The following is a 20,747-nucleotide window of genomic DNA, read 5'->3' on the forward strand; positions in this document are numbered from 1 at the left end:
TAGTCTTTCGGGAAAACGCTTGGATACGCATAATTTATTTTATTTTTTTATATATTTTGAATTTTTTTAAAAAATCGTACAGGGTGTTCCAAAAAGTTGGGTAATTGATTAACCACGATTCTGCTTAAACTGCTTGACGTAAAAAGCCTTTTTTTTTGGCAAACGGATTTTTCGAAAGTCAAATTCCAACGAGATGAAACTACCCCTCAAATATGTATTACCAAGTTATATAATAATATCGCCATATTGTTTTTCTCATGCTGACATAAATGTGAGAAAATTTTATCCAGTTTATATGTTAATGCAAATTCTTGCTTTGCTTTATCATCACCATTACAAATGATTAATTCGAAGCGAACGAAGTCGCGGGTACACGCTAGTTATGAATAAAAATCCCATTTTATAGAGATACAAAACGTGTGCTTTTAAATTGACGTAAAAAAAGATTGAAATACATTGTGTTACTTGTCTCTAAATTGGAATAGTGAAAGAAATTATCTGATAATACAGGGTGTCCCAGAAATAAGTACACATATTTTAAGGGGTTTCTCTTTGGCGTTTTTCGAATAAGTCCAAAATAACCGAGTTATTTTACTATGAAAATTTCCAAAAAAATAATTTTTTGCTTAAATTTAAAGAACCGCTGGATCTTTTTTGTAAATTTATAACAATAATATTTTTTAACTAAAAACTAAAAAAAAATCCAATTTTTTTTTCGAAAAATTCCAAATTTTGAAAAAAAAATTCATAGACCTCATAGGCGTGATTCTGGGGTCGAAACGAGGGGTGTCTCACTCGGGCAAAAAATGTACAATTACTGGCAAAATATCCTTCCACTACTAAGCGACTGCCAATGACTATGAAGAAGACTTCTATGACTGCCATGTAATTATTATAGGCGACTGCCATAAGACTGCCAATGACTGCCAGCGACTGCCAAGAAAATGTACATGTAATTCCAATAGTGAGACACCCCTCGGGTCGAAATATACTACTAGTTGAAATAACTGTACTTATTTCTGGGACACCCTTATAACGTGGTAACGTCCAGACAAACTAAACTTCACCAACAGCCCTTCTCCTTTATCTGACGTCAGAAATATGACTTTTAATGGTAAAAAATCGACACAAAAGAAACACTACAAACCGCGAAAAGTGAGAAAAATAAAGGAAGTTCTCCCCTCTGGTTTACACAGGCTCAAGAAAAACTTTGCTCTAAGTAAGTGAGCGTGGCACATAATAGATCCCTAACAGAGGCAAAGTGTCGGAAAAATTACGCGAGAAGAAAAAATAGGGAAAATAACCGAGATTCATGGACGGTTGCCTTTTGAAAAGTGCAAACCGAGGTCTTCTTAAATATCCTTTCGCTACGGTTCAGAGACGTAGAGAAAAATTTAAATGAAGTAGCGGAGAGCGAAATGAATTAGAAGGTGTGGAGGGTATTTTTTGGAGAAAAACTGAGATAAACTTTATAAAATAAAAAATGTTAGTATTCAGAGTTGAATCTAATATAGAATAGAATTCTTTTGATGAGGTATATAGTTAGTCTTTAATAATTAAAATAATTGTTTTTTATATTATTTTAAATCTTACCCCTGAAAAGATTCATGAAAAACAACTTAATAATAACATTAAAGGTGCCTATTCATTATCCGCACGAACGAACGAACGAACGAACGAACGAACGAATGTTCGCTAGTGGTATGGACGGGGACCGTACGATAGAACCGCACGAGAAGACCGGACCATAGACCGGACGCATTTGTTGGCGAACGCCTTTGATGTACCGACTCGAAACGGATGGTCGAGCGAACGAACGCACGAACGGCCGCATGCGTTCGGTCCCCGTCTAAATATACCGCACTTTCATTCGTTCGTTCGGATAATGAATACGCACCTTAACATTTGACAATGAGATCTTCTATATTTCAAGCATACTAGGGTCGGTATTTCTGATCTTGGGTGCCGATTTTCATGTGTACCAAGAGTACGGTCAACATGCTTAGTAAAATAAGATGTACTGAATAAAGACAGAAAGCAAGTATTTTCCCAAGCGCATGGAATCTAGCGTCAGATTAAGTGATTATGTAATAAATATTTCGTATTTTTTCTCTCTCCGACTTACTAGATTGCCACAGCGATTCACTTCTATACAACATGTAAACGCCGACCCAAGATTTCGGTTGCTAGCAGGGTATAAATCAATGTTTGGTTGCTAGTTCATAGTTTATACAGGATGGTCTGATTCGTATTCCAGAAACTTCGGCAGCATATTCTGCAGATAAAAATGAGTAAAAAAGTTCGTATAAATGTATATCTTAAAATGCTTAGTTTTGGAGATACATGGTCTAGAAGTTTCATTTTTATTTCGATTTTTTCCAAATAATTTCTGAAGTAATATCAAATTTGGAAGAAAATTGGCGTCTGGGAATTTTTTGATATTCGAAATTTGATTTTGATATCAATATGACTCTTGTAGAGGACGCCACCTACATATTTTTAACTGGTTTGAAGAGTAGGTAATAACTTTTTGTACGTACCTATATGAAACTACTGAGCAAAAAATATACATTTACCACGTTTTCTATGTAAAAAAGATCTCTTGACAAAAATCGCTATGAGTAATGGTTTTCGAGATATTTGGAATCGAAATTATCAAATTACATCATTGACATAAATTAAACATGCATGTTGACTAAATTTTAGACTGAAATCATAAATTAAAAATGTTTTTGTGCCAAAGGTTCTACAAAAATTGTTTTATCATCATTTTTTCGCAGAAAAATTTATGATTAATTTCAAAAAAACAAAAATTTCCCGAATTTATTATCTACTTGTTTATTTTCCAATATTTTCCAATTTCAAGATATTTCCATTCTAAATATCTTGAGAACGGTTTCTCGTAGCACAGATTATAATCTTTGTTTTTTCTTTATTGTTTTTCGTGGTTCCAATTTTCGGAATCAGGCACTAGTTAGGTTACTAGTTTGCGCACATAGCACGCCCACTTATGGCCTCTAAAACTGTGCACAGCGCCTGACCGGCACAGTTATTAGAGAGATATCGGAAAACCGAATAGCGTCATCCAGTATTTACGCGTATCATGGTTACGATATGCGCGAGTCAATTTTTAACGCAACACCCGCTAATAACGTTACCGCCTGACGTAATTTGCGGATCAATTACACCAAGCGCTCTTTCTAAATAACCTCTGATAACGTTTAAAAATTGCTTAAATGGGCATGTGTGGGCAAAGATTTTTATCTGTATACTTATAGGATACCTAATCTGTGCTCGTAGCGATGTTTACCGAGATACATTTTTTACGTGAAAAGTCACCGACAAACATATTTTATGTTGGTGCGTGACAGCCTGGCAAATGTAAGTGGTTCTCGGTAATAGGCAATGATAGGCCATTGCCATACAGGTACATGACGAAAAGTTAGTCTCCGTTGCTAAACAGTTAAAACACATGTATGGCGCCTGGACAATGTAAGAGTCATATTGACACAAAATCAAATTTATCATGTCAAAAAACTCCCATACACCAATTTTCATCTAAATATTGACGTTACTTCATAAATTATTTGGAAAAAATCGAAATAACGATGAAACTTCTACACCCTGTATCTCCGAAACTAAGAATTTTAGAACATACATTTATACGAACTTTTTTATTTATTTTTATATGCAGAATATGTTACCGAAGTTTCCGGAATATAGTTCGGACCACCCAGTATATTTTCATGACAGGAAGGGAAAATTTTGGTAGTTTTTGGTTGTTTTAAGAGAAAAATTTAAACATAGTTTTTCTAAAATAGTACTGTATTGATTAATGCTTATTAAGTTGAGCGAGAGCATCAAGTTTAGAGGAAACATTTAAGCCAAAAAGAAAAGAAAATCACATCTCCACCACTGCTACTTCGATTTATCCAACGATTTATTCCTTCCTTTCCCTTTCTTCTAGGCAAAAAAAAACTTTTCCTCCCGGCTAATTTCCATTATCATTTGTCTTCGGGACTGGGGTCGTTTTCTGGAGAGACGTCGGAAAACCTGCGTGTCCCCCCAATTGCCGCCCGAAAAACGACAGCGTTTTCCTTTTTGTCTTTTGGCGAAGAAAAGTTCGTTATCGTTAATTTTCTTTATCGTCTTTACCGTTCTTATGGGTTCGATTTTTGGACCACTTGTCTCTGTTGGTTAGTTAGGTAATAGGTTCGTCAAATGGGCTTCAGGAAATTGGGTTTATAAACTTGTTTTTCGAATTTTTATAATTGAAGAATGTGACCCACGGTTCTGAAAAAGTTGCATATCAGTGTCCGAAATCACTAAATAGCTACTTACTCCAATCCTTTTTTCACAATATTCTTCTTCTTATGGTACCACCTTCAATAAAAGTTAACAATCTTAAAGCTACAATCTCTGCGAAACATGTATGTCACGTGCAGTTTGGAAAAGTGCGTGTAAGTCTAGACCAGTCAAGTCTCTTTTATGTATTTCAATGATAATAATTTTTTGATATACAGGGTGGTTCGAACTGTATTCCGGAAACGTCGGCAACTTGTTCTGCAAATAAAAATAAGTTAAAAAAGTTTGTATAATTGTATGTCCTAAAATGCTTAGTTTCGGAGATACAGAATGTAGAACTTTCATTTTTATTTCGATTTTTTTACTTGTAGAGGGCGCCACCTACATATTTTTAACTGGTTTGAAGAGTAATAAATTTTCGTCCATACCTGTATAAAACTACTGACTAAAAACATATACTTTTACGACGTTTTTTACATAAAAAAGGTCCCTTGGTAAAAATCGCTACAAGTAATGATTCTCGAGATATTTGGAGGCGAAATTATCAATATGTACCTGTCATCATTGACATAAATTAAACATGTTGACTAAATAGTTATTAGAATAAAATCATAAATTTGAAATGTTTTGTGCCAAGAAAAATTTATGAATAATGTAAAAAAATAAAAAATTCTCAAATTAATTCATTTCAAATAACTATCTACCCAACATGTTTATCTTTTGTCAATAATGACATGTATTGACTATTTGCATTCTTAATATCTTGAGAACGGTTGCTGGAAGCGATTTTTACCAAGACACATTTTTTACGTAAAAAATGACGAAAATGTATATTTTTTCATCCAATAGTTTTATACAGGTACGGACGAAAAGTTATTACACTTCAAAACAGTTAAAACACATGTAGATAGCGCACCCTACAGATAGGAGTCATATTGACATCAAAATCAAATTTCTCATGTCAAAAAACTGCCAGACACCAATTTTCACCCAAATATCGACGTTAAATTCAAAATTATTTCGAAAAAATTGAAATAAAAATGAAAATTCTACACCCTATATCACTGAAACTAAGCAGTTTATGACATACATTTATACGAACTTTTTTACTTATTTTTATCTGCAGAATATGCTGCCGAAGTTTCCGAAATACAATTCGGACCACCCGGTATATATTTTTCTCTTCGGTAATTAATTTCAGGAGCTTTGATATGACCCAGGTATACAGTATTTCGTTTTTTTCTATATTTCACAATATTAAATCAATAAATAGTAATAATGGTGGGCTAAAAAGCAGCTTAATAGACGTTTGTCAACTTTCATACAAAGCAATCGTGATCATATAAATAATTAATCAAAAATAAATAAACTGGCGATTTTCGTTTCCAAAGCAAGTTAACTTAAACTCAATTTAAAAACGATTTTTGTTTTTTAAACGTTTTGCCACAAAAGAAGGCACACATCTTAAATGTCGTTTGTGGAAATTTATAGTCGTTTTAAAAGACGACCCGATGCATACCCGCTGCGTGGATGAATTACCTGTCTTCGACAGATTAGAAGATTTTTTGGTAATTATACGAATCCGTAGGTTTATAAGCTAATTGAATTTTCAAATTTATAGCATGGCGTTGTCGAAATGTCAGATTATTCTAAAAAATAATTATCGTTTTAAAAATATTTAGATTAATTTACATTCCATTAACGTACTTGTTTTTTTTAAGGTGAAAAATATTCTTAATTCATAAATAATAATACATCTAATACGAAACTACTAATATTTGAACACATATTTTATTTGTACTCGTAGATTTGCCATAAAAATTTCTACACACAGAAGCAAAAAAAACGCAACGGAAAAATTTTTGCTCATGTTTAAAATGCTATATTTTTTAACCCTATTTCCTTGATTTATAACACACTATATATATATATATATATATATATATATATATATATATATATATATATATATATATATATATATATATATATATATATATATATATATATATATATAAACTTTTAATTCGTAAACTCAGTTTATTATAAACTTTAGAATTTGACTTATTATACAAGTTTATTATTACAGTTGGGGGTTGGAACCTTTGGTGTTACACAGCAAAATAAAACACCACAATACACCAAAACACTTTGTAAAAGTAAAAGTGCTTTGGTGTATTGTGGTGATTTAGTCTTTTTTTGCTATACAAGGTTAATCGAAGAATTGTTTTTACCCTTTCTTTAAAACACCCTGTGCAATAATTTCGTGAGCAAGTTTTCCTAAAACCTTATTTTTCGGTCAGAACCATGCCTCCCGAATATTTTGTTTTTTGACTCATGTCACCTCATGCCTTAGTTAATTTTTAAGAGCAAAATGAACTTTATATTTAACTACCGTGTACCCGCGACTTCGTTCGCGTCGAATTAATAATTTGTAATAGTGATGTTAAAGCAAAGCAAGAATTTCCATTAACATACAAACTGGATAAAATTTTCTCACATTTATGTCAGCATGAGAAAAACAATATGGCGATATTATTATATAACTTGGTAATATTTGAGGGGTAGTTTCATCTCGTTGGAATTTGACTTACGAAAAATCCGTTTGCCAAAAATAAGCTTTTTACGTCAAGTAGTTTAAGCAGAATCATGGTTAATCAATTACCCAACTTTTTGGAACACCCCGTATGATTTTTTAAAAAAAATTCAAAATATGTAAAAAACAAAATAAATTATGCGAATCCAAGCGTTTTCCCGAAAGACTAACCTTTTTAAATAACAAATTTTGTAATAGTTGAGGGGCTTTTTCGCCCTCTTGGAATTGAGATTCGAGAAACCCCTTCTTATCGACCCCACAGTCAATCCGTTTGCCAAAAATCAGCTTTAAACGTCAAGCAGTTTAAGCAGAATCGTGATTACTCAATGGTCATATTTTATGGAACACCCTGTATAAATTTTTAAAAAATCTTAAAATATGTAAAACAACAAAATAAAATATTCGTGTTTAAGAGTTTTTCCGAAAAACTCACCGGTTTTTAAATAAAAAACATTCTAATATTTGAGGGGTGGTTTCACCCCCTTAGAATTCGAGTTTCGAAACATCCCTTCTTATCGAACCTCTACACCCTAAAGTCAATCCGTTTTCCAAAAATCAGCTTTTTACGTCAAGCGCTTTAAGCAGGATCGTGATTAATCAATGACTAGATTTTTGGAAACACCCTGTATACATTTTTAAAAAAATCCTAAAATATGCAAAAAAATAAAATAGAATATACGTATTTAAGCGTTTTTTTTCGGAAACTTGACCGTTTTTTAAATAAAAAATATTGTAATATTTGAGGGGTGGTTTCACCCCCTTGGAACTGGAATTTCGAAAAATCCATTCTTATCGAACCTCTACACCCTAGAATCAACCTGTATGTCAAAATTGAGCTTCTTACGTTGAGTGGTTTGAGCAGGATCGTGATTAATCAGTGAGTCAGTCACTTAAGGATTTTATATATTAGTACAGATTTGCCGTATGTTTCACTAGCAGCATTCTTGAATTCCATGAGTAAGTTTTATTCATCTGCTGATGAATCTAACAGGTAAGTCCAGAGAAGTTATACTAAATTTCTGTAATTTTCTTTTACGCTTTTAGTCATGAAAACGTAGAATATATGAGATGTAGATAAGATTAAAGCAAACGCTTAAAAAGTTATAAACCGCACTTTATGTTATTTTAAGTGAAAAATTAACTTTGAAAGGCAGAATATAAACCCGAAAAAGAACCAACTAAACAGTCGAATTTATTCGAGATCCCGACCCCCCGATAGGCCAGAATTAGTGCCCGCGGATTAGCCACGGCCAGATACGATCTCTCTGTTTCTGAGACGCTGGCAATATGAGTCTAAATGGGAGGCGGTTAAAGGAGATGGGGCGTGGAAGATAACGTCATAAAAGAGCATAAGGAGCGCATTTTATGCAAATCGCCGACTTTTTTTTAATGGCTAAAAGACGGCAACTCGCTGGTTAGCAGAAGGTAATTGCTACTGGTCGCTCGCTTAATGTGGTTAGTGACATTGTCTGTCTTGCGAATAGATGATATGGGCAATATGAGTATTAGCTAGGGTTCATTTCTTAATTGGAAAAAGTTTGTTTTAATGATTGAGATAATTAAGCTACTAAAGAAAATCAATTTACGGGAAATTTCGGAAAGAGCGTTTTGGTTGGAGAATGTAGTAGGTAGGTACTTAAATTTTTAGCATACCTAAATTGAAGAGTCAGGGGAAAAAACAGGAAAAAGAGCAGGTAATTTCTCTCCAAACTGAGAATGTGTTCCGAAATAAGTACCATGATACGTTTAACATACAGGGCGATTCACGGCCATGGCAGGATAGACGTTTATGGAAAACCAGTGGTAGGATTATTTTGAAAATTTGAATTTTTGCACGAAGACATCTGCTCCATCTGTCTAAATTATTTTCAGCATTACAGTGTTACCGCTTCATACTAAAAGTGGTAACATCTTTGTTATTTTAAATGGAACACCCGTTATAATATTAGTAATTTTTTGAAAACTACCTTGATATTTCATAATTTTTGTATTATACTAACCTATACCTATCTTTAATAGTTTTCGAGATAAAAAATAAAACATGTATAAAATTGACAAAAACATGATCTTGAATTTGAATAAGCATTGGTTAAATCATAAATTCGGCATATTGAAAGCTGGAATTTGGTTTATAGGTTAAGGAAAGTCGGCATATTCAATCTATCTAAATCAACTGATTAGATATAAAACAGGGAGGTCAGAAAAAATAATTATTTCCGTTTTTTATAAAATTATTCAAATTTTTGTTCTTTTAAATTCAACCCTATGAATATTATTTAAAAAATCAAAACCCAAATAAAATTGCTTTTCAGGAAGGTTTAGGTATAGGGACATGATATATCGTTGAAAATCAATTTTATTAGTCTTTTGATTTTTTGTATAATATTCATAGGGTTGAATTTAAAATAACAAAGATTTGAGTAATTTTATAACAAAAGGAAATAAATAATATTTTTGCTCTCTCTGTGAATATCTAATTGGTTTATTTAGACAGATCGAATATATCGACTTTGGTTAACTTATAACCCAAATTTGAACTTTAAAAATGTTAAATTCATAATTTTACCAATGTTTATTCACGATCATGTTTTTGTCAATTTTCCACATGCTTTATTTTTTATCTTAAAAACTATTAGAGATAGGTATGGTTAGTATAATAGAAAAATTATGAGATATAAAAGTAGTTTCCAAAAATGTAATAATATACTGGGTGTTCCATTTAAAATAAGAAAGATGCTACCACTTTTCGAATAATGTGGCAACATTGTAATGCTGAAAATATTTTAGACAGATGGAGCAGGAGCCTTTATGCAAAAATCTAAAATTTCAAAAAGATATTGTCACTGGTTCTCCATAAACGTCTAACGTGCCATGGCCGTGAATCACCCTGTATAAGTCGTCTTTTTTAAGGGCTAATCTATCTGTTAGGACATTTCAGAGAAGAATTATACCCCGAAGCACCAAAGCACTAACGAGGTAAAGAAAAACACACAAAAATTAAATACTATAAAACCTTTACCAGGAACTGTTCCCAGGAAAATGATCTTATAATTGCACGCTGTTGCATGACTTCACATCTCCGGGCACGCTTTTCTTTATTTTTTCGGCTCGTAAAAAGGTGTTAAAACTTACGTCATTATACATGTTGCGTTTTTGCATTTACCATAGCCACTTAGCAGACCAATTTGTTCGTGTTCAAGGAACCCGCTGAAAAGCCTTTTCTCTTTGGCTCTTTTTTCATTGTTTTTCCGTCCAAGAGTGAGTGAATAAGCAGCAGTGTAATTTGGGCTAGTGGAAGATGACTCTGCCTTTTTAAAACATTAAATGTGAAACGGCTGAGAACAAGGGCATAATTAGCACGTCAGTGTGGTGCGAGAATTTTTTTAGTTTACTTTTGGGTGAGTTCATAATGTAGCCGTAATTAACAGAATAAGCATTTTTCTTCATTTCTATTGCTTTTAGAAATTGTTCTTGTATCATAATAATATTAAATACGTTTAAATATACAGTTCGTACTAAATAAACTTTTAGTCACGTGATTAAGCTTGACCGGCACAGCGTTGCCCACCTTTGCATATTTTCTTTTTCTCAAAATATTATAGGAAACAAAAATAAATAAATTATAAATATATAAACAGTTATTATTTACATCAACAAAACTCACCTCCTTACCAGCACTTAAGGGACACAAAGGGCCATTACTACCGCCTTCCCGTATTCAAATAGATACAATATGATCGAAAAAAAAACGGCGTCAGCGATGGCTATGAAATGAAGATCACTGTCATTTTTTATGTAAAATTATATGAGGAATGTCATCGATCGTCATTTCCAAGCTAACTGGACGTCGTTTTTTTGTTTTTTTCGATCATACGGTATATGAGCACTGGCTAAACATTTGACTGACAGACGATCAACAATTAGTTATTTTTGTTTCTACCACGAGAAACGGGTACTAATGGTGAAAAAAATTGACGATACTTTTTCAGCTAGATGGTTGAAAATAGGTAGGAAACTTAAGTAGAATTAAAAAAGGGCCGACTTTTTCAAAATTTGGTTAGGAAACTATTTTATGGTTATCTACCACTCACCGGCACAAAAAACGGACACCTTAAAATTTCCATATGTTATATGTTTTTAAGTTTTATAAATTGTGTTCTCTTGGACCGATTAATTAAAATCATTAAAATAAAAATTAATTAAATTAATTTTAAATTAAAAAAAAAATAAAAAAAAAATTAAATTAATTTTAAAAATTGGACCGATTTTTTAAGCAATTTTAGCTAAATTATTTGACGTTCTAGTATCTCTTTCTAGATAGTTGCTACGAGCAACTGTTCTCAAGATATTTCGAATGGAAATAGTCAATACCTATATGTCATTATTGACAAAAAAATAAACACGTTGTAAGTAGATAGTAGTTATTTAAGTGAAATAATAAATTTGGGAAATTTTTATTTTTTTTAAATAAATCATCATTTTTTCTACGGAAAAATGATGATAAAACAATTTCTGTTAAACTATTGACACAAAAACATTTCAAATTTATGATTTTAGTCTAATAACTATTTAGTCAACATGTTTAATAATTTATGTTAGTGATGACAGACGTATTGATAATGTCGATTCCAAATAATATCTCGAGAACCATTACTCGTAGCGATTTTTACCAAGAGACCTTTTTTACGTAAAAATTGTCGTAAATGTATATTTTTTACTCAGTAGTTTTATACAGGTACGGACGAAAAGCTATTACTTTTCAAAACAGTTAAAACACATGTAGGTGGCGCCCCCTACAAATAGGTGCCATATTGAAATCAAAATCAAATTTCTCATATCAAAAACCTTCCAGACACCAATTTTCACCCAAATATTGACATTACTTCAGAAATTATTTGGAAAAAGTCGATATAAAAATGACATTTCTACACCCTGTATCTACGAAACAAAGCATTTGAGGACATACATTTATACGAACTCTTTTTTACTTATTTTTATATGCAGAATATGCTGCCGAAGTTTCTGGAATACAGTTCGGACCACCCTGTATATTAAACTTTAAAATACATCAAAATTTTATGGTTAGGTTGGGGCCATTTTGCACCAACACAGTCCAGTCACAGAACACACTAAAGAAGAACGCTAACTCCCATGCATTTTTTAGTTTCCAAACGGTTTCAAATTTGTAAATAAATCTGTAATCTGTATATTGAAGTGGCGCCATCTAGCCACCCAGGAAAGTAACAAAGGTGGCGGCAAATTTAAATAGATGCAATTTATTTTTAAGCAAGACGTATTGACTTGTTCGCCAGTTAGAGCCAATCAGATTTCTACAAAATAATGTGTAGTCATCTGACTGGTCCCAAGTTGGCAAACAAGTCAAATGGTAAAAAACAAGGATTTATATATAAAAGTTAAACAAGGTTAAACTATTGTAAAGTGTTAAATGGTTTGCTTATATCATTTTATGTGCATAAAAACCTACAATAAATAATTTATTTTAATTTACAGAAAATTATACCATGAAACATTTTACAAACAAATAAAACAACAGATTAAAAAGTATAATATTTATTATAGTATCAGATTTAAGAACACATAACAAATATCGTTGGAATACAAGAGAAAGTGACGTCCATTAGAAACAATGTTTTATTTACGTGTATTTTTTACATATGGACTTGAACAATTGTGTAATAAAGTGGAGTTTATGTACAAAAATATGGAGTTGATCAATTTTTTTTTGTAAAAATATATGGCGTTGTAAATATTACATTGTTAAAAAATAAAATTCACGAATATTTGGACTTGGTTAGGTTACCTCACCTCACTTTCTCGGATTATTAAATAAAATTGTTAGATAAATCAAAGACCTTTAACTTAAACCTTACCTTTAATAAAGATCTTAAAAATCAAACACAAAACAAAGTTCAAAAAAATTCAAAAATACAAAATCACGATTATAAAATGAAGATTGCAAAAAAACACAGCCAAACAACCAGAAAACAGCGAAACGCACATCTCCGTTCAATTGCAAAACACAACTGAAGAGGAAGGAGGAAGCCGGAAACGGAAAACTGATTTGACATACAGAACAATGACAGAACATAATTAATAGGCCTATTTAGACAACTATAAAAACAATTTTGTACGCAATTGTTAGGCAACTAGAAAAATTTTAAAAAAAATACGCCATCTAGCGCCCCAGGAAATTACTACCCCAAAAACAAATCGTTCAAGGTCGTATATCTCAGTTGACTGGCCCTGAGTCCAGTCTAGTCCCGTCAGATTCAGTGTAGTCCCGTCAGATTCAGTCTAGTCCAGTCAAATCACTACAGTCCACTGCTTTCACACCAAACGCGTCCGACATTTGTTGATGACATTTTTTAACGTATTTTCAGCAAAAATAAGCAGTTTAACAACGCTTTAAAAATGGACGAGATTCTTAGAGTAATAATTTTACGTCGATTAGAAAAAAGAAGGCGCAGGAGAAATTTATTTAGAATACATCCCATTCATAATAGAAGACGTTTCTTCGGATGTTTTAGTCACTATTTCCCGATTTTATATTAGTCCGTTATTTCCCGATACTATGTTTTGAAAGTTTGGGGTTATATATCGCTTCTTCATTTCTAACCAAAATAATTAAACTTTCCACATCCATTTGTGTACAAATATCGTGTTTTGTTTGAAAACAACTTTCGTTCCCGCATTTGTTTTTCTCATGACTGTCCTAGATTGGATTCAGCAACGACCGACGTGACTGATCGTGACTGGATTGGACTGTGTTGGTGCGAAATGGCCCTTAGGTTACGTTGTTCGTGCTGGTGAGTGTATTTTATTTAAATGTCAAATCTCACAGATATTCTGATCTAGAGATCAAAGACCAAAATAGATCTCAAAAGCTCGCAGTAAAACGGGCCGATAACCACCTCAAAAATTTATTCTAATCTATAGTGACTCATGAAGTCCAAATCACGTAGTGCAAAATAGTCTACTTCGTAAGTAGACTACTGATTATAAATGTATACTATAGGTATATATTTCAATAACTTATTAAATCTTGAATTATAGGGAATACTAAGAGACAACAAAAAAGTTTAAAGACCTATAATAAAAAGCAACATATAAAACCACTCTATCCTACATTTTGCGAGAAAATGGAAAAATCACCCGAACGTTGCGGTGGCGTTTTGTCGCCAATAAAACCGCCGTTTATTCTTTTATCTTTGACCGCTGCAACCGATATTGGCAATAGAGCGGTGACAAATTGGGCCAGTTTACATTTTGAATGGCCGTTTCCCACTTGTTTTCCGGTCAGCAACACCGATCTATCAATCGAGCGGCGGCCACCGCGAGAGAAAAAAAAATACACTAAATAAACCACAGCGAGCTTCATTTTGTGTTTGCCGTAGTTTAATCGATGCCGATGATAAAGAGCTCGTGTTTTCAACGCATCATTTTAGTTTATTGATTTCTAAACATCTCAATTAGATCCAGATTTTTAATATTTTAAGTTGGTAATTTAAAAGGTTATTTTCAGGTCATGCTCCCATCATCATCATCATCATACTCGGCTTATTGAACCATTTCCAATTATGGTGTAGCCTCCCTCACATATTTAGATACTCTCTTTGTAGTTGGGTCCTTCGTTGCCTATTGTTGCCTATGCGGACCCCCAGTTATCCCTTCTAGTTTTCTAATATTATGGTCCCATCTCAGGTTTGCTCTTCTTGGTCTCTTAATTCCTCGTGGGTACCATGCTGTACTGTTTGTCTGTCCTTCTTGCCAGGTGTCCTACCCATTGCCACTTAAGGGATATGATTCTGTGGATGACATCTATTTCCTGAGTCTTTTGTGGTATCCACTCTATTCTTTTAGGTCTTTCTTGGTTATTCCCAGCATATTTCGTTCCATTGATCGTTGTACGATCTGAAGTTTCCTTATAATGTCCATTTTAAGAGTCCAGGTTTCGCATGCATAGGTCATGATTGGTAGTTTGGTTTGGTTGCAACCAATGTGTGGTCGAATGTTTTATTTTTTAGATAAAGTGGCATTCTAGATTTGTATTTAATATATGAGTTTCTTCCATAAGCATACTCCATGGTAACTTAATTCTTCGGTTGGTTTCTGGTAGTAGAGATCCCGAGCTGTATATTAGTTGTCCCAAATATATGTATTCTTCTACTACTTCCAGTTTTGTGTTATTTATTAGAATGTTTTTTCTGTCGACTAGTTCTTTGTACATTACTTTGGTTTTTGCCAAATTTATTTTGAAACCTACTTTATTCCTGGCTGTTTTTAATTAATTAATTTGTGCTTGTAGTTCATCAGGACTATTGGCTATCTTAGATTGTTTAGATATTCTCCATCTATTACCAATCCTTTGTAGGTCCAGTCTAGTTCACGGAAGATTTTTTATAGTGTTGCTGTAAACAACTTTGGGGATATTGGTCTCCCTGTCGTACTCCTTTGCCAGTTGGAAACTCTGGGGTTGTTTTATATATCATTACTCTTGCCTTGGCTTCTGTGTATACAGGGTGTTTCAAAACAAATGCGAAAAACTTCAAGGGGTGATTCCTTGTTCAAAATAAAGGGTAGTTTGCTTCATAAACGTTGGGTCAAAAGTCAACCATTAGGGAGATATCGCGGTACAAAGATGGCGGAAAAATAATGTTCTTATTTTTTATCTTGAAAACGAAAAGAGATAGACTAATGAAATTTTATGGAAGCATTACTGTTATGAAAACACACTTTCTGGTAATTTTTTCACTTTTTTAAAATGAGTGGAAGGGGTTGAAATAAACTACCCCTATCATTCTTGTTAACGAAATTTAAAGAAAAATCTTATCAAACACATGCAAAAAATTAATTTGGATAGTTTAGTTTGTTTAGAAACTTTTTATCTCTTGTATTTTTTTATAAAACTCACCGATTTGAAATTAAAAATAAAATGTAAAGCATTACATGTCGACTAAAAATATTTTTAGATTAAGAATCTAGTGATAATAATGATAATAATAATAATCTAGATAATAACGTATTGCAGTAGGGTAATGTCAAATAAAACAATATTAGAAACATCCTAAAAGTGACAGCGGCCGACTAGATTTTTTCCTAAAAAATTACAGCTGCCCACTAGATTCTTTAGCTAAAAAATGTTTTTTGTCCTGACATGTAATGCTTTACATTTTATTTTTTAATTTCAAATCGGTGAGTTTTATCAAAAAATCACAAGAGATAAAAAAGTTTCTAAATAAACTAAACTATCAAAATTATTTTTTTTGCATGTGTTTGATAAGATTTTTCTTTAAATTTCATTAACAAGAATGATAGGGGTAGTTTATTTCAACCCCTTCCACTCATTTTAAAAAAGTGAAAAAAATTACCAGAAAGTGTGTTTTCATAACAGTAATGCTTCCGTAAAATTTCATTAGTCTATCTCTTTTCGTTTTCAAGATAAAAAATAAAAACATTATTTTTCCGCCATCTTTGTACCGCGATATCTCCCCTAATGGTTGACTTTTGACCCAACGTTTATAAAGCAAACTACCTTTTATTTGAACAAGGAATCACCCCTGAAGTTTTTCGCATTTGTTTTGAAACACCCTGTATATTAGCGATATTTCTATGTGAGGCCAGTCAATACCGTCATTCGCTAAGACTTCTAATTGCCTTAGGATATATCGAGTCGAAAGCGTTCTTAAAGTCTATAAAGACTGTGGCTAGTGGAAGTTCGTATTCTTTTGTACGTTCGTATTCTCATGGTCCCATATTACACTCTAATTTCACTTGTCTGCAGGAAAATCGATCCTAATACCATTGTTACCGATTTTTATAATGACCTCCTATAATATCCAAATATAACCTGAGCTGTTTTGGGTGATGATCCCCCTACCTCTTTTAACTGTTTTTCGAAAGTTTGGGGAATTTTTATCTCTACATTGTAATTTCTTTCTTTTTTTTATTTAAAGGGTTCTTGGCTTTTGGTCAATATATATTGTATTAAAATACAAGTTTGACGAAGGAAATGTACGTTTTGTGGTAAGTTTTATTTATATATTTTTTACACAGTTGTAGTTTGATAATATCGTATTGTAGGCTTTGAAAAAGGTTAAAACTGAACCGAAACGTTAGTTATATAATAAACACTTCCTAAACCCAGAAAAAGTTTAATATTGACCAAAAGCCAAGAACCCTTTAAATAAAAAATATATTAGTTTGGTCAAAGAAAAGTTAATTAAAAAAAAACATTGTAATTTCTAGAGTACTAGAGATATTAAGTGCTGAGAAGTAAGGCGGTAAGCTTTTTTAGAGAATGGGAGTTCCGCTCAAATTGTAATAAAATCAATAAACGTCATCGATTTTTCGTTATTTTTTGTCGCGTTTTTCTCACTTTTTTACATATTTTAGCTTCCATCACTAGTGGGCAATAAAGTTGTAAGTGTATAGCACCATACAAAGCAACATGTTGCTATAAGTATGCAGGGTGTCCCAGTATTCCATGGCCATAGAATTACTACGTATTTTTGAAATCAAAATAAATTCATTGGACAAAATTGACCTTTATACAAAAGTGTTTATACAAAAACTCTATTTATCCACTAGAGGGTAACAAACATTAAAAAAAGAAACAAATTTGTTCAGATAATTTAAGAATCATTATACGGATTTGAATGAGATTTTGGATGTCTATGTTGTGCTAAGTGCTGTAACATTTGACTTTTACAAAACAAATATGTTCAATTAACTTATTTCGATCCAAAAAATACGTATATTGTTCTAGGTCCACGAAATATTGGGACTCCTTGTATATTTTGTAGATCTGCTTTGGAAAAATAAATTCTCCAAAAAAATTTTACATACTTTTTGAGGAAAAAAAAAATTTTCGGAAGCTGACTTCCAAAAAATGTTTTTGTCACATCAAGCTATGAAGGCGCATAAAATCTAATATGCTCTAACTCGTTTTTTTATAAATATTGTTTAATAAAAAAGTTACAGATAAATATTTATGATTTTCATGATAGTATTTTTGTCTAAGAAATATTTCCGAGTTGTACATTACAAATTGTCACTCTGTAACAGTGGCGGCTTAACCATAAGGTCAAATGGTCAATGTCCCCCAAAAAAAAAAATCAGGAGAAAATTAGAAAAACTTATTTAAATTATACTTTTTGTATTTTTAGATTTGTTGTCCTTTAACTAAACGTAGGTACAAGTACCTTGTAAGAAACTAATTAAATTTGGGCGCGTCTTAAAAAAAATCGACGCAGTATTTTTAGATATTGACCTCCCTACAATAATGGCCACGAGCCGCCGCTGCTCTGTATAGAAAAAACGTAGGCAAAAAACTGTTTTTCATCTAACAAACTTAAAGAAGGATATTTAATAATTACACAAAGAAAAAAATCAATGAACCAAACGCCCTTTCCGATCACTTCTTGCAAACGATCCAGAAGAGTTAGAGAAAATTCGGCGCAAAGAGAAAGCGGCAAAAGCCGTTTTTTTCCCAGCCAGTGTCATTCTCATCCCCCCAAACTGGAAATTAGAAGGTCCTAATTAATTTTCAGGGCGCTTTTTTGCGCGTTTTTACGGGCCACCGGAATGCAATTAAGGCCCGCGTAATTAAAAAACTTCGGACCGATTTGGGGACGCCCGACGGGGGGCGGGGGTGTCCTAAGGGGACGAAAAGGGATGTATCCAGATCGGGGATCGGTGAAAAGTCGCCAGTTGAAAAGAATTCGGTGGGTTTTTTGTGTTTTTTCACTTTTTTTATTTCGGGTTTGTATCCGGGATTAAAGGGAGATTAGGACTGTGTAAAGGGAAAGAGACATTTAATAAAGTGGAAACGTTTAGTGTTTTACTCGGTTTCAAGAATTTTGTATCATTTATCGACCATTTTGGCTAATTAAAGGGAATGTTTTTTTTGGTATTACACATTTTTTATCTTCTCTTAAAAGTCGAATTCTTTAAGACAAACATGTGCTTCAGGTTAAAACATATCATAGTAATGTAATATAAATATGTCTAAAATTTATTTCGATATTTTCATGTCCATTGACAGTCGTGAAAAGTTATCATATAGTAGTTATCATATCATCAGAATACAAGCAAAGCACACTAAGTCGGATTTTTTCATTTTTAACTAGTTAGTAATAAAATTAGTGATATATTACTTCAGGAAAATGTACTAAAAAATATAATTTTTTCGATTTAATATATTTTCTTTGTAGACCAACGATATGGTATACTGTATGTCCCCGGATTGTCTTTATAAGAGGAAAAACTTTTTTATTATTGACATTTTTTGCTGTTGTTAAAGTATCACATTTTGCGATAACTATTATCTCATCACCCTCTCCGTAGCATTGAACTAAATAAATTTTGTGCTTCTTTAACATTTTACAACAGCAAAATATATGACGTTAATTAAAATTCTATCAATAACAATCTACCAAAGAATGAAAACAAAATTGTATTACCATAGGTCATAGAAACCCAACTTGGTTTTTAAAACTTCAACTATATTTTCATGTTTTTTTTTTAATTTTTTCTAAAACGGCATGGAAATTTCGAAAAGTATAAACGGAATTAACGATTTTAGAAGAAGCAAAAATTTTTATGACGAATGCACTTTTCTCAAAATGTCAATGTTAAAAAACTTTTTTAATTTTTTTCATTCTCTGATTGAAAAAATTTAATAATATTTCCATATTTTTATTAGCTTTCTCTAAAACGGTATGGAAATTTGGAAACTATAAAAACGGTATTAGCTATTTTAGATCAACCAAATTTTTATGGAGAATGCATTTTTATAAAAATGCCAATAATAAAAAAAATCCCCTTGTAAAGACGATCCGGGGATATACTGTATCACAGTCAATACAGTGTCTCCTAGCTTAGCAAAAATGTATTTTCCTCTATTAATGAACATGCCACGTACATAAATATATAAATTATTTAATGATATACAGTTTTAGAAATTGTATATTTCTAACACAATAATTGTACTGCAGCTTGTTAACTCACTTTTAATGATGATATTCTTGTAGCGTCTGTGGCGTCAGCGATAGCTATGAAACTTAGATCGCTGTCATTTTATATGGGGAATGTCATCGATGTTCATTTCTAAGCCAATTGGACGCCGTTTTTTTCCATCATACGGTATTGAAAAAAATTGTCTACCATACTTAAACTTACCTAAAGACGTTTTAGCAATATATGTATATCTGAATAATAACTGTTGTGGTACTTACCTAGAAAAAAAAGAAATATATTAGTATGTTATAATTATATGCTACTATACTAAATAATCGAAATAACAACCCAAAATAGCAGAAAACCGTTCATCAAATAATTACTCAATATAGGAAGAATTTAATATGCTCATGGTTTACATATTCAACAAGTTTGTGTTTAAAATGTATTTAGATTTATAAATAAATTTTTAAATGAAAATAAATTTATCACAATACGAGTATAACCTAACTAACCAAAAAAACATTAACAAAAACTGAAATAGATTTTGTACACAACCTGGTAAGTATCTGAACTAGCAGCTATTTTAGTAAGACATAAAATTTACATTTTAACTTAGTGTATTGTAAACTAACTGATGTTTACCCGCTATTTTATAAGAATGGGCGGATTCCTTCAAAATAGCAGCGCTTTTAATTAGATGGCAAACTTTCTGGTTAGTTTTAAAACCAGCCAAGTATCCATTTTGGCCGTAACATATTCAATACACACAACCCCTGTTTTTTTTCAAATATTATTTAGATTTCTGTCATTAATATACAGGGTGGTCCGAACTGTATTCCGGAAATTTATTCCGCCGCATATTCTG

This window comes from Sitophilus oryzae, unplaced genomic scaffold, assembly GCF_002938485.1.
Source record: "Sitophilus oryzae breed Bouriz unplaced genomic scaffold, Soryzae_2.0 scaffold_660_pilon_pilon, whole genome shotgun sequence".
NCBI classification, from domain to species: domain Eukaryota; kingdom Metazoa; phylum Arthropoda; class Insecta; order Coleoptera; family Curculionidae; genus Sitophilus; species Sitophilus oryzae.